Source organism: Bos indicus, chromosome 14 (assembly GCF_029378745.1).
Source record: "Bos indicus isolate NIAB-ARS_2022 breed Sahiwal x Tharparkar chromosome 14, NIAB-ARS_B.indTharparkar_mat_pri_1.0, whole genome shotgun sequence".
Classification (NCBI taxonomy): domain Eukaryota; kingdom Metazoa; phylum Chordata; class Mammalia; order Artiodactyla; family Bovidae; genus Bos; species Bos indicus.
Window position 1 is genome coordinate 52,673,414 of NC_091773.1, and position 18,771 is coordinate 52,692,184.

The following is an 18,771-nucleotide window of genomic DNA, read 5'->3' on the forward strand; positions in this document are numbered from 1 at the left end:
CACATTCATCTTTGGTTCTGTTGTTGACACACAAGATCTAGACTTAAACAGAAAACGGTGCTTGAGAAAATATAAAAGTTCATCTCTAAGTCAATGTTTAGACAAGCATCTCTCTTGAATTCCATACTAATTATAATTCAACCTACAGGAAAGTTTTATACTGACAAGTGGTTATAGTGATTTCTAAATGTCAAATCTGCTGTGGTAATGCTGACTTCATTCACTCAGGTTTCCGGTATAGGTAATAGTATCCTGAGTGAGAAAGTCAAGGTTCCTGAACCAAGCACAACAAAGGGGGAAGATAGACTATATAATTAGGTACATTAACAAATAAGAGTTATTTTAATAATCAGTATATGCTATGCTGCTGCTGCTGCTTCTAAGTCGCTTCAGTCGTGTTTGACTCTGTGCAACCTCATGGACTGCAGCCTACCAGGCTTCTCCGTCCATGGGATTCTCCAGGCAATAACACTGGAGTGGGTTGCCATTTCCTTCTCCAAATAGATGCTATACATAACATAAAACCAATTGATGTAATAGAGAGGGATGAGGGTAAGATTCTTAGGCAGGATGATCAGGAAAAAAGTTCCTGAAGGGAGTAACAACTGATCTGTGACCTTCTTGACAAGAAGGAGCCTATCATGCTAGATATGGGGACAGATGCTCTAGGATGAGGAAGTAACATGTACAAATAACACATATGAACGTGCTCGAGGAAGAATAAGAAAATTAGTGTGACTGGAACACAGGAAGCCATAAAGACAGAGTCAAAGAGGTGTATATGTGTAATACTAATTTTACTCTAAGTGTAGGATAAAAACCTGGAGTGATTTTAGGTAGGGATGTGGATTGGTTTAGTTCGTGTTTCAAAAGACACTTCAGAAGGCCTCTTGTTTAGCTCAGTCAGTAGAAATGAGATCCTAAGAGACCACTCAAGATAATAATAGATGAATGTATTATAAGAGACAAAAGTGGCCTGAGTGACCAACCAGGATGTTTTTGTAGATTTTATAGTATTCTGGCAAAAATATTGAAGTCCTGGGCTAATGTTGTTTGTAGTAATAATATAACTACACATATTTGATAAATATATATATATATATGTTAGAGTTAAATATTTTATATATACATATATATATATTTTTGAGATAATTTTTCAAGGTAGAACAAGGATGACTTTTTAATGAAGGAACAATGGATGTGGAAGGAGGGAAAGAAGGAAATCTAGCATGGCTTTGTGGTTTGGGACTTAAAACAGTGTTGTGAATATATCATTTACGACCATGGATAAAATGGAAGAAGGGCATATTTTTGTAGACATGAGGTAGATGATAATTAAGTTCTGTAATATTTCTGTCATGATATGCTTATTATTTATTCAGGTAAGAAGTGACAATAAGCAGATGATCAATTTAAAAAAAGTGTATTTCTACTCTTTTGCCCTAAACCATCTGATAGTGAACACAGTTTTATTTACAATAGCATAAAAATAACAAAATGCATAAGAATTAATATGGCAAAAGTAAAGCAAGACTTTTTACAATATAAACTATAAAATATTAAAAGAAATTAAATGAAAATAAATAAACGGAAAGCAATTCTATGCACAAGACTGAATATTAAGATGACAACATTCTTTAAATTGGTCTACAAATTTAGCATAATCCTTATTAAAAATCCCAAAGGCTATTACTCCAGATTTGGAGTAGTAGATACTTAAAGTTGTTTGGGAATACAAGGGGGTAAGAATAGCCAAAACAAGTTTTATAAAGAGTAGCAAAGTTGTCTGACTCATAATTCTCAGTTTCAAATTCAGTTACAAAGCCACAGTAATCTAAACATCACTAGGATGGATATCTTGATCAACGAGATAGAATTGCAATCCAGTAAATAAATCTATACATCTGTAGTCAGCTAGTTGACTTTTGATAAGGATAATTTAATAGGGAGAGAACAGTCTCTTCAACAAAAGATGCTATTACAATTGGATATTCACTTGTGGAACAATGAAACTGGACCCCTTCAGACCAAAACAAAAATTAACTCTAAGTAGGTCAAAGGCTTAAATGTAAGATACAAATCTATAAATATCAAAGAATGATCCATAGGGATAAGTCTTTGTGACCTTGGATTCAGTAATGCTTTCTAAGTTAAATAAGTTGGTCATCATAAAAATTAAATACTTTTGTGCATCAAAGTGTAAGGAATGCAAAGACAACCCATAAATGAGAGACTATTTTTAAATGAAATAACTGATAAAGATCTATATGAAGACTAAATTAAAAAAAAACTTGTAAATCAACAACTAAAAAACAAATAAAAATAGGGAAATGGTAGGAATGGGTGTTTTGCTTGATAAAATGTACAATATGTGCATGAAAATTGCTCAACATCATTTGTCTTTAGGAAAATGAAAACCAAAACTACAGTAACTACAGTATTTGAATAACTACATTCAAAAAGATGGACAATAACAAATGTTTATGAGCATGTGGAGAGCTTAAGTTCCTAATATACTGTGTTGATAATATAATGGTGCAACAGCTGTGGAGTTGTGAAAAGCTAAGAATCACGTCTTTACATGACTAGGCAACTTCTACTCTTGGGTATATTCCTGAGAATAAGAAACACCATAGGCACCCCCCACCCCCCCGCAAACACACACAAACCACTTGCATGCAAATGTTTAGAGTAGCATTATTTATAATAAACAAAATGTGCTTTAAACAACCTAAATGTCCATCAAACAATGTGTTGGTAAATATGATATATCTATACAATGGGATATTAGTAATTATTAGAAGAAATTAGTGATACATGGAGGAACTACCTTAGCTACAACATGGATGAACTTGGAAGATATTACCTAAGAGAAAGGAATTAGTCACAAAACACCACCTATTATATGATTCCCTTTATATGTAATGTCCAGAATGGGAAAAGATATACATAGGGAGAAGGTAGATTAATGGGTTGCCAGGAGCTGAGGAGAGAGGGGATTGGAAGTAACTGCTAATTGGTACTTGGTTTCTTGGGGGGGAATAAAATATCCTAAAATTAGATTATCATAATGGTTTTACAACTCTGTGAATATAGTAAAAATGTTGACTTGTGTATGTTAAATAAGTAGATAGCATGGTATGTAAATCTTATTGCAATAAAACTGCTAAAAAATAAAAGAAAAAACTGGAAATAAGATCTACAATATGAATATTATCTAAACAGAATTTTCTTTTTTAGAAATATGACTGCATAAAGCCTTTATACATCTTTATATAATAATTAAGACAAATGTTCATAGAAATATTTCATGCAATAATATCATTTTCAGTGTTTGCAGGTTTTAGAAACTTCTCTTAAAAACATTACTTCCATATTTGAAAGTAAATGCAATGAAAAGGATGTGAGATAGGAAATAAGTAACTGTTCCTGTTACACTGCTTTGACAATAGCAAAAATCATTGATAAAATCTCTTCATACATTTCTGTACAGAAAGCATGTATTTATGAATAATGGGTGACATACAGGTGCACTTAATATCTAAATACCAGTATTACTTAATGTTTAAGAACACAGTCCTCAGAGTCAACTTGCTTTGTTGTCTTTGAAAACAGCAACAATCAAAAAACATGATTCAAACAGAATATTTTGCAGAATGAATTTTTTTATTCATATGAAACAGAAATAAAAATAACTTAATTTCTTCCTACTGCTAAATCCAATCAATCAATTTACTGTATTTAAATGCAGTGTGAAAGCATTTGGCCAAATGCCTAAATGCAATAGGAAGAGCTGCATTTTTATGTATGCTAAAAGGGCCACGCAGTATTTACTGCTAATGAAAGGAAGAAAAATTTCTACTGTAGAACATTGACAATTGTTAGGAATAAAAATAACTGAAAGTCCCAGCCTTTCATATATATTCATATATATGAATATCTGCAGAGATGATGAAAACCTCCATGCCTACAAGAAATAATAGCAAGGTCACTTATTGAAAAAAATTAATTTTAGGGTGAGAAAAGGTGAATTTAGCTGGAAGATACTTGAGAGAAAAAAATAAATTAGGAAACATAATCAATAGATAAAGGGTAGGAGGTCATTAACCACAGGCAATGCTGATTTTTTTGTGTGAACTTAAAATGAATACTATGTAGATTCTTTTTTGAAGTATATTTTAGCTAAAATATTATAAACTATTCAGAAACGATGTAAGTACAATTTATAATTGAGTCCCTTCACCTAGAAATATTTCAAAAAATTATTCTGAAGGTCAAAATATAACAGCTCTGATGAGCATATGAGAGTAAGAGCATCAGTAGAAACTCATGTTCAAAACATGAAGGACTAAATAAACAGTTCCAATGGCCTTAACTTGCTATGTTGCTATTTGTATTTGATCTCTGAACAGCAAGGCACCATGTGACTCAAAGAAGCAAATACTGTGTCATCTAGTGCTACATTTACCATAGTACATCAAGAAAGGACTTTAGCACCTAACATGGAACGAAAGTTTATCCATTTATCAGAGAAGTTATATTTTAGAAAGTTTTTATGTACAAAGCAATTGAGTATAACTAACTGAACAAAGCTAGTGGAGGTGATGGAATTCCAGTTGAGCTATGTCAAATCCTGAAAGATGAAGCAGTGAAAGTGCTGCACTCAATATGCCAGCAAATTTGGAAAACTCAGCAGTGGCTACAGGGCTGGGAAAAGGTCAGTTTTCATTCCAATCCCAAAGAAAGGCAATGCCAAAGAATGCTCAAACTACCGCAATATTGCACTCATCTCACATGCTAGTAAAGTAATGCTCAAAATTCACCAAACCAGGCTTCAGCAATACGTGAACCGTGAACCTCCAGATGTTCAACCTGGTTTTAGAAAAGGCAGAGGAACCAGAGATCAACTTGCCAACATCCTCTGAATCATGGAAAAAGCAAGAGAGTTCCAGAAAAACATCTATTTCTGCCTTATGGACTATGCCAAAGCCTTTGACTGTGTGGATCATAATAAACTGTGGAAACTTCTTCAAGAGATGGGAATACCAGACCACCTGACCTGCCTCTTGAGAAACCTGTATGCAGGTCAGGAAGCAACAGTTAGAACTGGACATGGAACAACAGACTGGTTTCAAATAGGAAAAGGAGTATGTCAAGGCTGTATATTGTCACCCTGCTTATTTAACTTATATGCAGAGTACATCATGAGAAACGTTGGGCTGGAAGAAGCACAAGCTGGAATCAAGATTGCCAGGAGAAATATCAATAACCTCAGATATGCAGATGACACCACCCTTATAGCAGAACATGAAAAGGAGCTAAAGAGCCTCTTGATGAAAGTGAAAGAGGAAAGTGAAAAAGTTGGCTTAAAGCTAAACATTCAGAAAACGAAGATCATGGCATCTGGTCCCATCACTTCATGGGAAATAGATGGGGAAACAGTGGAAACAGTGTCAGACTTTATTTTTCTGGGCTCCAAAATCACTGCAGATGGTGACTGCGGCCATGAAATGAAAAGACACTTACTCCTTAGAAGGAAAGTTATGACCAACCTAGATAGCATATTGAAAAGCAGAGACATTACTTTGCCAACAAAGGTCCTTCTAGTCAAGGCTATGGTTTTTCCAGTAGTCATGTACGGATGTGAGAGTTGGACTGTGAAGAAAGCTGAGCGCTGAAGAATTGATGCTTTTGAACTGTGGTGTTGGAGAAGACTCTTGAGAATCCCTTGGACTGCAAGGAGATCCAACCAGTCCTTTCTAAAGGAGATCAGTCCTGGGTGTTTATTGGAAGGATTGATGCTAAATCTGAAATTCCAATACTTTGGCCACCTCATGTGAAGAGTTGGCTCATTGGAAAAGACTCTGATTTTGTGAGGGATTGGGGACAGGAGGAGAAGGGGACGACAGAGAATGAGATAGCTGGATGGCATCACTGACTCTATGGACGTGAGTTTGAGTGAACTCCGGGAGTTGGTGATGGACAGGAAGGCCTGGAGTGCTGCAATTCATGGGGTCACAAAGAGTCGGACACGACTAAGCGACTGAAATGAACTGAACTGAAACCAAAAAGAGATGCACATTATTCTTCGTTGGAAAAACAACACCCTTTAAATTTTTTTCCTTAATAGATTTTGTCTTTTACAGTAATTTTAGAGTAATAGCAATAATGAGTACAGAGGTACAGAGGTTTCCCATATATAACATATATATATATATATACACACACATACACACACACACACACACACACACACACACACATATATATGCAATTCATTGGGTCACAAAGAGTCGGACACGGCTGAGCGATTGAACTGAACTGAACTGATACACACATATATATAGCCAATTCATTATGTTAAATTAATGAACCTATATTAACTTTGTATCATTTAAAGTCCATACTTTACCTTAGGGTTTACTCTTGGTGTTGCAAATTCTACAGGTGTGAACAAATGTATAAGGGGATATATCCACCATTATAGGATCACACAGAGTAATTTCACTGCCATAAAAATCCGCTGTTTTTGCCTATCCATTCCTCTCAACCCTTAACCCCAGAAAACCACTGATTTTTTATCATACTGTCTCCATAGTTTTTCCTTTTTAGAGTGTCTTGTGGTTGGAGTCATATAATACTGTAAACTTTCCAGACCGGCTTTTTCACTAGGTAATGTACGTTTATGTTTCTTCTATGTCTTTTCAGGATTTGATAGATCATTTCTTTTTAGTGCTGTGTCACATTCCAGTGTTGCCACATTATTATTACCCATTCATCTACTGAAGGTTATCTTCCAGGTTTTGGAAAGTATGAAAAGAACTGCTGTAAATATCTGCCTGGTGGTTTTTATGTGGACATGTGTACTCAACTCATTTGGGTAAATACTGAGTAGGATTGCTCTATCACATAGTAAGAATGTGTTTAGTTTTGTAAGAAATCATCAAACTATCTTCCAGAGTGGCTATACTATTTTGCATTCCAACAATGAATGTGAATTCCCATTGTTCCACATTCTGGCCAGCATTTGGTGTTGTCAGTATTCTGGTTTGGGGCATTCTAATAGGTGTGTCATGGTATCACAATGTTAATTTGAAATTCTCTGGTGATCTGTGATGTAGAGCATCTTCTTATGTCCTTATTTTGTATTTATGTATCTTCTTTGTTGATGTGTCTATTAAGGTCTCTGAGCCACTTTTTCATCACAACAAGATTGCTTTCTTGTTGAGTTTCAAGATTATTTGTATGTTTCAGATAACAGTTCTTTATAAGATGTGTCTTTTGCAAACATTTTCTCCCAGTTTGTGGATTGTCTTTTTACTCTCTTAACAGTGTTTCTCAGAGAGCAGAAATAATTAATGAAGTCCAGCTTGTGGATTATTTTTATCATGGATTATGGCTTGCTTATATATTTAAAAAAAACTACATTTAAAATCATCTAGGTTTTACTCTACTGTCTTATAGAAGTATTACAGTTTTGCATATTACATTACATTTAGGTCTGTGATCCATTTTGAGTTAGCTTTTGTCATGTGTGGATGTTCTGTTCCAATACCATTTTTCAAAAAGACTATTTTTGGTCCATTTCATTGCCTTTGCTCCTTTGCTAAAGATCAGTTTTGTTAAATATCAGTGGGGATCTAATTCTGGGTTTTCTATTCTGTTTTTCACTGGCCTTATAGATCAAGTTGTGAATAATAAACATCTTGAAAATTTTTAGTCTTCCTATCCATGAACATATAATATTTCTCCATTTATTTAGTTTTGTGGTATGTCTCATCAGAGTTTTGTAGTTTTCCTGTACAGATTTAAATATGTTTTGTTAGATCTAAGCCTAAGCATTTCATTTTCTTGGATACTAATGTAAATGGTATGGTGTTTTTTTGTTTCAAATTCCTCTTGTTCATTGCTAGTATATAGGAAAGCAACTTAACTCTATATATTTATAACTCTATATCCTACTACTTTGCTGTAATCATGTTATTTCCAGTAGGTTTTTAAAATGTTTTAGAATTCTTTCAGATTTTCTATATATACAGTTATGGCAACTGCAAAGACAGTTTTATTTTTTCCTTCACAATCTGTACATATTGTACTTCATTTTCTTGTTTTATTGCATTAGCTAGACTTCCAGTACAATGTGGAAAAGCAGTGGTGAGAGAAAACATCCTTGCTTTGCACTTGATCTTAGTGAGAAAGTGTTGAGCTCCTCGCTAAGTATGATGTTATTTGTAGGACTGCTTTATAGATACTCTTTATCAAGTTGAATCTCCCTCTATTCCTAGTTTATTGAGAGTTTTTAATATGAATGGGTCTTGAATTTTGTCAAATGCTTTTTCTTCATACATTAATAGAATCATGTCATTTTTCTTCTTTAGTGTACTGATGTGGCAGAGTGGATGAATTGATTTTGGAATTGTGAACCACTCTTACATAACTGGGATAAACAGCATTTGGTCAAAGCCTTATAATTTGTTTTATACATTGTTGGATTCTATGTTCTAATACTTTTCATTGAAGGTGTTTGCATCTCTGTTGATAAGAGATATTGGTTTGTAGTTTTATGTTTGTTTTTTCTTGTAATGCTGTTGTTTGATTTTGGTAGTGGGGTAATGCTGGCATGATAAGATGAGCTAGAAAGTATTCTTTGTGCTTCTATCTTTGTAAGAGATTGCAGAGAACTGGTATAATTTATTCCTTAAATGTTTAGTAGAATTCACCAGTGAAGCCAGTTGGGCTGGCTACTTTCTGTTTTGGCACATAATTAATCATTGATTCAATTTAATTAATAGATAGTTTATTCAAATGATTTCTTCTTGTATGAGTTCTGGAATATTATATTTTTTAAAAGAATTTGTCTACTTCACCTAGGTTATCAAATTTGTGGGCACAGAGTTATTCATATATGTTCTTTATTATGCTTTTAATATTCATGGTTTCTACTGTGATGCTTCAACTTTCACTTCATATATTAGTAATACATGTCCTCTTTTTATATTAGCCTAGCTAGAGGCTTTTGGTTTTGTTGATCTTTTCAAAGAATAGCTTTTTTTCATTGATTTATCTCTATTAATTTCATGTTTTCAATTTGATTTCTGCTCTTTTATTTCTTTTCTTCTGTTTACTTTAGATTAAATTTGCTGTTTTTAGTTTTTGAAGATGGAAACTTAGATTATTGATTTTAGATACTTTCTTTTCTAATATTTACATTAACTGCTATAAATTCTCTTCTTTTGTTGTATACCACAAATATTGATAGGCTAAAAACACTATCTTCTGAATATATTTTAAAAAGCTAACATAGTTCAAATGCAGAGATCAGGTATTTTTAACTTTTAAAGATGTGTGTGTAAATATGTGTGCTTGGTGTTTTTGATTATTATTATTATGTGAGGAAATTGATTGTAAAATTATAGAGTAATAAATGCATGGGTAACAGTGAATTCAGGAATGTGCTTCACATGTTATGATTTTACTCTTTTGGCATTAAAATCAACCTCCTAAGTGGTTTAAGAATTCCTTCTTTCTTTTAATTTTTTTTTTTTTTTTTTTAGATTTTTCATCCAATTTTCAGTTCTACAGCAATTCAAGGGAAAAGAAAAGGTCCACTGATGAAGTATATCCACATTTTATAGGTATCTCTAAAATTACTATGGTAATGTCCCAGACAGACTGAGAACTGAATCTTCCAGGACCAGTAGTTTGAGATTTTCTCCCTTTATTCAAAGTAATCGACTATAATATGGAAAACAATTTTTTGTTGAATTTTATTTTATTTTTAAACTTTACAATATTCTATTGGTTTTGCCAAATATCGAAATGAATCCGCCACAGGTATACATGTGTTCCCCATCCTGAACCCTCCTCCCTCCCCATACCATCCCTCTGGGTTGTCCCAGTGCACCAGCCCCAAGCATCCAGTATCGTGCATCGAACCTGGACTGGTGACTCATTTCGTATATGATATTATACATATTTCAAATCCATTCTCCCAAATCATCCCACCCTCTCCCTCTCCCACAGAGTCCAAAAGACTGTTCTATATATCAGTGTCTCTTTTGCTGTCTCGTATACAGGGTTATTGTTACCATCTTTCTAAATTCCATATATATGAGTTAGTATATTGTATTTGTGTTTTTCTTTCTGGCTTACTTCACTCTGTATAATAGGCTCTAGTTTCATCCACCTCATTAAAGTCGTATTTTTTCCAAATAATCACATAATCAGAGCATTGATTACAATCCACAAACAAGCCTCTCCCTTCTGTCCAGGTTTGATCAGAGTCAGGATGGAGAACTTTCATTGTGAGAATTTTCATTCCTCCAACATGCACTTGTTGACTCATCCACCAGTTATTTTTTGACAGATAATAATTTCAATGTCATGTAAGTCAGTGTTGTATATTAGTAGTTGTCTTTTGGGAAATTATAAAGTGTAAAGTTCTTCAAAATCCTGAAACTTACTTTAAAGATTTTAATTTTGTTAGCAAATTTACCTCTTCCATTGGAGAAAAAACAAAACAAAACTTTCCTGTCTGCTGGAATTAACAGCAACTGTTTTTGAAAGCACACAGAGAATATGCTAGTGATTCAACTATAGGATGTCATAGAAGTATTAAACGATGTGATAATAAGTAGAAATTTTTGATCCTTACTAAAACATTATTTGAGTTATTTTTTCCTGATAAATTATTTATATATAGATAGAGCCTGAAGCAGACTTTGTTACTAAGATTTGATACATCATGTATTCATTATTGAGCTTGCCTGATGACTCAGCTAGTAAAGAATCTGCCTGCAATACAAGAAACCTGGGTTTGATCCCTGGGTTGGGGAGATACCCTGGAGAAGGGAATGGCTACTCCAATATTCTGACCTGGAGAATTCCATGGACTGTGGAAAATTCTGAAAGAGATGGGAATACCAGACCACCTGACCTGCCTCTTGAGAAATTTGTATGCAAGTCAGGAAGCAACAGTTAGAACTGGACATGGAACAACAGACTGGTTCCAAATAGGAAAAGGAGTTCGTCAAGGCTGTATATTGTCACCCTGCTTATTTAACTTCTATGCAGAGTACATCATGAGAAATGCTGGACTGGAAGAAGCACAAGCTGGAATCAAGATTGCTGGGAGAATATCAATAACCTCATATATGCAAATGAGACCACCCTTATGGCAGAAAGTGAAGAAGAACTAAAAAGCCTCTTGAAAGTGAAAGCGGAGAGTGAAAAAGTTGGCTTAAAGCTCAACATTCAGAAAACGAAGATCATGGCATCTGGTCCCACCACTTCATGGGAAATAGATGGGGAAACAGTGAAAACAGTGTCAGACTTTATTTTTGGAGGCTCCAAAATCACTGCAAATGGTGACTGCAGCCATGAAATTAAAAGACGCTTACTCCTTGGAAGGAAAGTTATGACCAACCTAGATAGCATATTCAAAAGCAGAGACATTATTTTGCCAACAAAGGTTCGTCTAGTCAAGGCTATGGTTTTTCCTGTGGTCATGTATGGATGTGAGAGTTGGACTGTGAAGAAAGCTGAGCATCGAAGAATTGATACTTTTGAACTGTGGTGTTGGAAAAGACTCTTGAGAGTCCCTTGGACTGCAAGGAGATCCAACCAGTCCATTCTGAAGGAGATCAGCCCTGGGATTTCTTTGGATGGAATGATGCTAAAGCTGAAACTCCAGTACTTTGGCCACCTCATGTGAAGAGTTGGCTCATTGGAAAAGACTCTGGTGCTGGGAGGGATTGGGGGCAGAAGGACAAGGGGACGACAGAGGATGAGATGGCTGGATGGCATCACGGACCCGATGGACGTGAGTCTGAGTGAACTCCGGGAGTTGGTGATGGACAGGGAGGCCTGGTGTACTGCGATTCATGGGGTCGCAAAGAGTCAAACACGACTGAGCGACTGATCTGATCTGATCTGATCTGTACAGTATGGGGTGTGAAAGAGTAAGACAATCTGGACTAAGAATGAATCTTTTATATATCATTTAATAAACATAGTATCTTATGGTTTTGATATGTTAATATATAAAATTCATGCCTCATATATTCATCATAGATACATATATATAGATATTTAGAGTATATATTACTAAAAGGCACATGGTTATTCTATCTCTATCTGGAGATAGAATATATGGGTATCTATATCTACTAGTAGTTTAAAATTATTTGGAATTCTGCATCTTTCTTTTTAGCCTCATATTGATGTAAGTAGATGCTTCTTCCTAAAGACAGAAATGCTGATGTGAAGTCAAAGGAACGTTAATATCTAATCATATATTTTTCAGGAAAGCACTTGATATTGAACATCATACAAACATTTTGTCATTTACATAGCCAAATGAGATTTGTTGAATAGTGGAATCTAACTGCTATGTAATACATAGGAAAATAATAGGTTTTTTGAAGGGAACATATTAGTTGGAAAGTTTGAATGTCATCTTCATCTCTGACTATCAGTCCACATCTTGCAAGAGAAGCTAAAAATGACAGAATTCTTCCTATTTCTTTTTTCATAGAACATAAGTATGAGGTTTTTAATCCTAGCTAGTAGGACCGAGGAGAAGGCAATGGCACCCTACTCCAGTACTCTTGCCTGGAAAATCCCATGGGCGGAGGAGCTTGGTAGGCTGCAGTCCATGGGGTCACGAAGAGTTGGACACGACTGAGCGACTTCCCTTTCACTTTTCACTTTCATGCATTGGAGAAGGAAATGGCAACCCACTCCAGTATTCTTGCCTGGAGAATCCCAGGGACGGGGAGCCTGGTGGGCTGCCGTCTATGGGGTCGCACAGAGTCAGACACGACTGAAGCGACTTAGCAGCAGCTGCAGCAGCAACAGTAGGACCGAAGCCTTCCCAGGTGGCACTAGTGGTAAGGAATCCACCTGGCAATGCAGGAGACGTAAGAGATGTGGAGTCAATCTCTGGGTAGGAAGATACCGTGGAGAAGGACATGGCAACCCACTCCAGTATTTTTGCTGAAAATCCCATGGACAGAAGAACCTGGGCATAGGGTCACAAAGAATTAGATATGACTGAACTTAAGTAAGTGTGCATGGGAGCTATGGGGAAAAAAAAAAAAAAAAAAAATATATATATATATATATATATATATATATATAATTAAGAGAGAAACAAAGAAGGTGAAAGAGATGATCCTGTCTTCCCCATTCTGTCATTTATATGTCAGATATATGTACCTATGTCTGCCAATAATTTTGACACTAGCAGATAAAGAGGGAGAACAATCATGGATGATATATTGAATTACTAAATCTGGAAATATCTCCCTCCATATATGTTGTTATATGAGATTCTTTAAAGCCTCTTTCAATTAGACACTTTATTTCTTGCATTTGAAAGCATCTGAACGGATACACCCATCTCATCCTATCCATCTATATGTACTTTCAGATATCCTGGGAAAGCATTTTTTATTGGAACATAATTGCTTTACAATGTTAGTTTCTGCTGTAAAACATCGTGGGTCAGCCTTATGCATACATATATTCTCCTCCCTCTTTAACCTATCTCCCACCCTCCCATCCCACCCATCTAGGCCATCACAGAGCATCGAGCTGGGCTGCTGTAGAGCAGTTTCTTGCTAGCTATCTATTTTACACATGGAAATGTATATATATAATTGCTACACTCAGTTCATCCCACCCTCTCATTCCCCCTCTGTGTCCACCAATCTGTTCCCTACGTCTGCACCTCTATTCAAACCCTGCTATCCCACTATTGGGCATATACCCTGAGAAAACCATAACTCATAAAGATACATGTATGCCAGTGTTTGCTGCAATATTATTTACACTAGCAAGGACATGGAAGCAACCATGACAGATGAATGGATAAAGACGATGTGGTACCTATGTACAATGGAATATTACTCAGCAATAAAAAGGAACAAAGTTGAATCAGTTGAAGTGATATGGTTGAATCTAGAGCCTGCCATACAGAGGGAAAGCACGTTTTGAATTGATTTCTCTTCACATCTTTTAAATTCTCTTGGCTATAGCACCACATCTTTGACTTGGAATACCACAGCAGTCCCCTAAATGTATTTCCTGCTTCCACTTTTGCCTTCGTTAAAAGTAAAACATAACAGCTAGAAATGTATCTTTCAAAAATATGCATTATTATGTCAATTTCCTGCTTAAAATTCTCCAGAACTTCCCCAATGGACTTAGTGGAAAAATCTACTGCTTCTTCTGGCCACACCCTTATGTCATCAACTCTTGCCCTCCTCTCCATCCTTCTCTCTCATACTGCTCTCTGTCTTATTTGCTTTGCTTTAGCCATATTGAAAAATTTTGGTTTCACAGATATATCAAGCTGGTTCCATTTTAGGTTTTTTCCATAAACATTCATGCTGCCTATAATGGTTATCTTACTGACTTTGTAATAGAATCACCTTTGATATTCATTCATTCAGCCTAAAATGGTATCTCCTCAGGAAGAGTTTCCATGACAATTTAATTTAGCCATTCAGTGTTCTCTTTCATAGCACTCATTTTAGTTATCTGAATAGTATTTATTGGTCTGTGTTTTCTTTTGTCCATATATTAACTAGATATTTTAAAAATCTGACTCACCTCAACTTCCTGTGAGGAAAAACTGAAGTATCTTGATTTCATATTTTACACATTTGTAATATGACTGGTCTCAGAATATTTTCAGTTTATATTTGTTGGGCTTCCCTGGTGGCTCAGATGGTAAAAAATCTACCTGCAATGCAGGAGACCAGGATGAGATTCCTGGATTGGGAAGATCTCCTAGAGAAGGTAATGGCTACCAATTCCAGTATTCTGGCCTGGAGAATTCCATGGACAGAGGAGCCTGGTGTGCTACAATCCATGGGGTCACAAAGAGTCAGACATGACTGAGCAAATAACACTTTCACTTTCACACTTTATATTTGTTAATTATGAAAAAGTGCTCAGTCTCTTGTCATCTCTCCAATCTTAGTTTTATTTTATTTATATCAATGAACTGGCTTTTTTGTGTTTTTCCCTACTTCTTTGTGATAAGTTGTTGTTCTTCAGTTGCTCAGTCAGACTAGTTTGATTTCCTTGCAGTCCAAGGGACTCTCAAGAATCTTCTCCAACACCACATTTCAAAACCATGAATTCTTCAGCATTCAGCTTTCTTTCTGCTCCAACTCTGATATCCATACATCACTACTGGAAAAACCATAGCTTTGACTATACAGACCTTTGTCTGCAAAGTAATAAGTCTGATCCAGAGAATTCTATCACACTTGGATATATTGACAAAACTAAATTTCCAAGCCTAGAAAATTAATAATTTCTAGACTATGGCAAAGCCTCTTATGGCTTTTAAATATTCTTCCAGAGTATCTGGGCCAAATTTTTTTTTTAAAGGAAAACCCTTTATTTTTGTCCTGAATGTCCTTAAATTGCATCTTAGATTTTTTCCTGTATGTATTCCTTGCTCCTCAACTCCCTGCATTAGTGTGAAAGAATTTTTGATGATGCCAAATTTACTGCCTAAATGATTATTTTATTCTCTTTCTGGATTTTTTGGAGGAATTATTGAATATGAATTAAAGTAATTTTTAAAAGGAAATTTTCCTTGTTTCATTTTCCCATTCTAAACCTGATTTAATAAATACATTAAATTGCAATGAACATATTACAAGAACATGCTTAATTTCTTTGTAAATGGAATATAGTTCTAATAAGGTACCATGGACTTTAATTTCATAAGGAAAAATCTCTTAGATCATGAGATTTCATATTACTAATAGAACATGAGTTTAGGTTCCTTTATCACACCACTTAAAAACTGCAACATGGCCTTAGGTTTTAATGCTTTACTACTTGGTTCAAGGCTTCTTCAGAATGAAGTCCATTTTTATAACTCCAATGCTTTGCAAAGTGTCTGACACCTAAGAAGTGTGCAAAATTTTTTATTAAATTAGTCTATAGTGTTCATGATGCTTGCAGTGGTAGGTTAGAGGTGGCGGAAACAAGAGAAAATCAAAAGTCTTCTAATCCACTTGAAAAGAAAAGACAAAGCTTACTTCCTTTAGAAACTGACATATTAAATTTATTTTCAACATGAATATTTATCCACTAAACACAGCTGATGCCATGTCATTCCATTCTCATACCTACCTCTTTTCACATAAAATGTCCTATGCTCATATTTTCATCTCTCTTTGCTTCAATCTCACTTTTTTCCCTTGGACTTCAACTTTATTTTCTTATTTTTCAATGTGATATATCTCTATTCAACTGAGATTGACCTCATAGATTGGTTAATTCATACCAAACACGTTAACCTTTTTCCTTATTGCCTTTCAACTAGAGACTAGACATTTTGGACTGGTTCTTCACAAATCCCTTTTCAGCTTAAGATGGCCAAGTGGCAGGATTCTTATAAGTGGGACATACAAATTGTCTTATAGTAGAAAAATATTGCTTCTTCTACTAAAGTGGCAGATTTTACTAGAGCTTACCATCTAGTTCTTTCCTGAATCTGAATATATTATCTGGAGCTACAGTGTCTTTTTATTTTTTTTATTTTTTAAGCATAGAAAGGGCAACTGAATCAAAGAGATACTGGACCTGACTTTATTGTTCAACAATGTGGTTCACTGACTGTCTCCACGTTTCTTATCATCCAGAGAAATAAATCTATTAAAATATTCTCATATCGGCCAAGTAATAGTCATCATTTGTCCAAGACCAACCAAGATATTATCACATCTGTGATGAAATTCACAGCCCTTCTGGATGAACCTGATCGTGCCCTTACCTGACATCTCTCCATTACTTGTTTATAGTGCTTCTTTAAATCAGAGTTCTTCTTAAATGCTATACCTGCTGTGGTGTTTTTCTCACTTGCTTCTAGATTGTGATCTTCATGAGGGCACAGGCTATATTTTATTTATTTTTGAATGCTCACTCCTTGGAAAGAAAGTTATGACCAACCTAGATAGCATGTTAAAAAGCAGAGATATTACTTTGCCAACAAAGGTCTGTCTAGTCAAGGCTATGGTTTTTCCAGTGGTCATGTGTGGATGTGAGAGTTGGACTATGAAGAAAGCTGAGCACTGAGGAATTGATGCTTTTGAACTGTGGTGTTGTAGAAGACTCTTCAGAGCCCCTTGGACTGCAAAGAGATCCAACCAGTCCATCCTAAAGGAGACCAGTCTGGGGTATTCATTGGAAGGACTGATAATGAGGCTGAAACTCCAGTACTTTGGCCACCTGATACAAAGTGTTGACTCATTGGAAAAGACCTTGATGCTGGGAGGGTTTGGGGGCAGGAGGAAAAGGGGGCAACAGAGGATGAGATGGCTGGATGGCATTACCGACTTGATGCACATGAGTTTGGGTGAACTCTGGGAGTTGGTGATGGACAGGGAGGCCTGGGGTGCTGCAATTTATGGGGTCACAAAGAGTCAGACACGACTGAGTGACTGAACTGAACTGAACAAAATCTAGAACATGTCTTGGAATGTACAGTCATACAACCAGTGTATATTAAGCTGAAAACATTTTCATGGATTTGGTATGGGGGTAAAACAATTACTTGACCTCTGAGAAAATTATTTTTAGCCACTGCCCCTTGGTAACAATAGCCAATATGGTAAAGAGACAAATACTCTTTAACACAAAAGTGAAATAGGTTCAAAGAGGAATTAAGAGAAGGATATTTGTCCCCAAACTTTGCAGGCCATGAGGTCCTTGGTAGAAGACAATACAGTAAGTCTTACTGAGCCAGCTAGATATATCCATTCCTGAGGAAATCGCTCTTCCTTTATGGCAGAGATATTGAACAAGAATTAGTGGTACAACAGTCTATCCAAACCCCAAGAAGGCCAGAGTTAACTTGTGTTCAATTTTAAAATCAGACATATCTGGACATTCACATCTAATCAAACCCTCAGGTTCCCACATGTACTTCACAAAAGAGGGAAGGGCAGCTAAAGTTTCTTTCTTGCAGAAGATACAAAGTTCCTGATCAAACAATTGTGAAACAATGAGTGGCCAAAGAAACCTTTTACACTTGTAAATACCTTTGAAATTGATACATTAAATTTAATAAGATATTAAGAAAACAGTTCAGACAGAGTAGAGGTATAGGTGGGCACTTCCAATTACCACTGAAATGATGAGCTTTCAAAAAGAATAAATGTGCTACTGAGTTCCTTCTGCTAACAACTATGAGCAGGAGTATACCTTGGTTCTGTATAGTTTTCTGGGCTTCCTGGGTGGTTCAGTGGGTAAAGAATCCACCTGCAATGCAGGAGACATAGGACATGCAAATTGTATTCCTGGGTCGGAAAGTTCCTTTGGAGAAGGAAATGGTAACTAACTCCAGTGTTTTTGTCTGAAAAGCCCCATGGACAGAGGAACTTTGTGGGCTACATGAGATAGCAAAAGAGTAAGACATGATTTATTGCCTAAGCAAGAACAAATATATATTAAATATATCTCATTAATTATATTAAGTATGCTTCATAGCATAAGGCTAACTTCTATACTTTAGTTCCAATTAAATGTTTTTTCTATGTTCAATTGAAACTCTCCAGTATGTTTACAATTACAGCATTGATCTTAAAGGTATTATGTTAACGGATAATATATATGTGAAAAAGTAAGTACTTCTAAGTATGTATTATGATTATTTCTTTCTACTAGTCCTCACTTTATTTTATTTTATTTTTTTAGCTCTCACTTTAAAGTAAATGAAATTGATATGAGATGCTACTATTG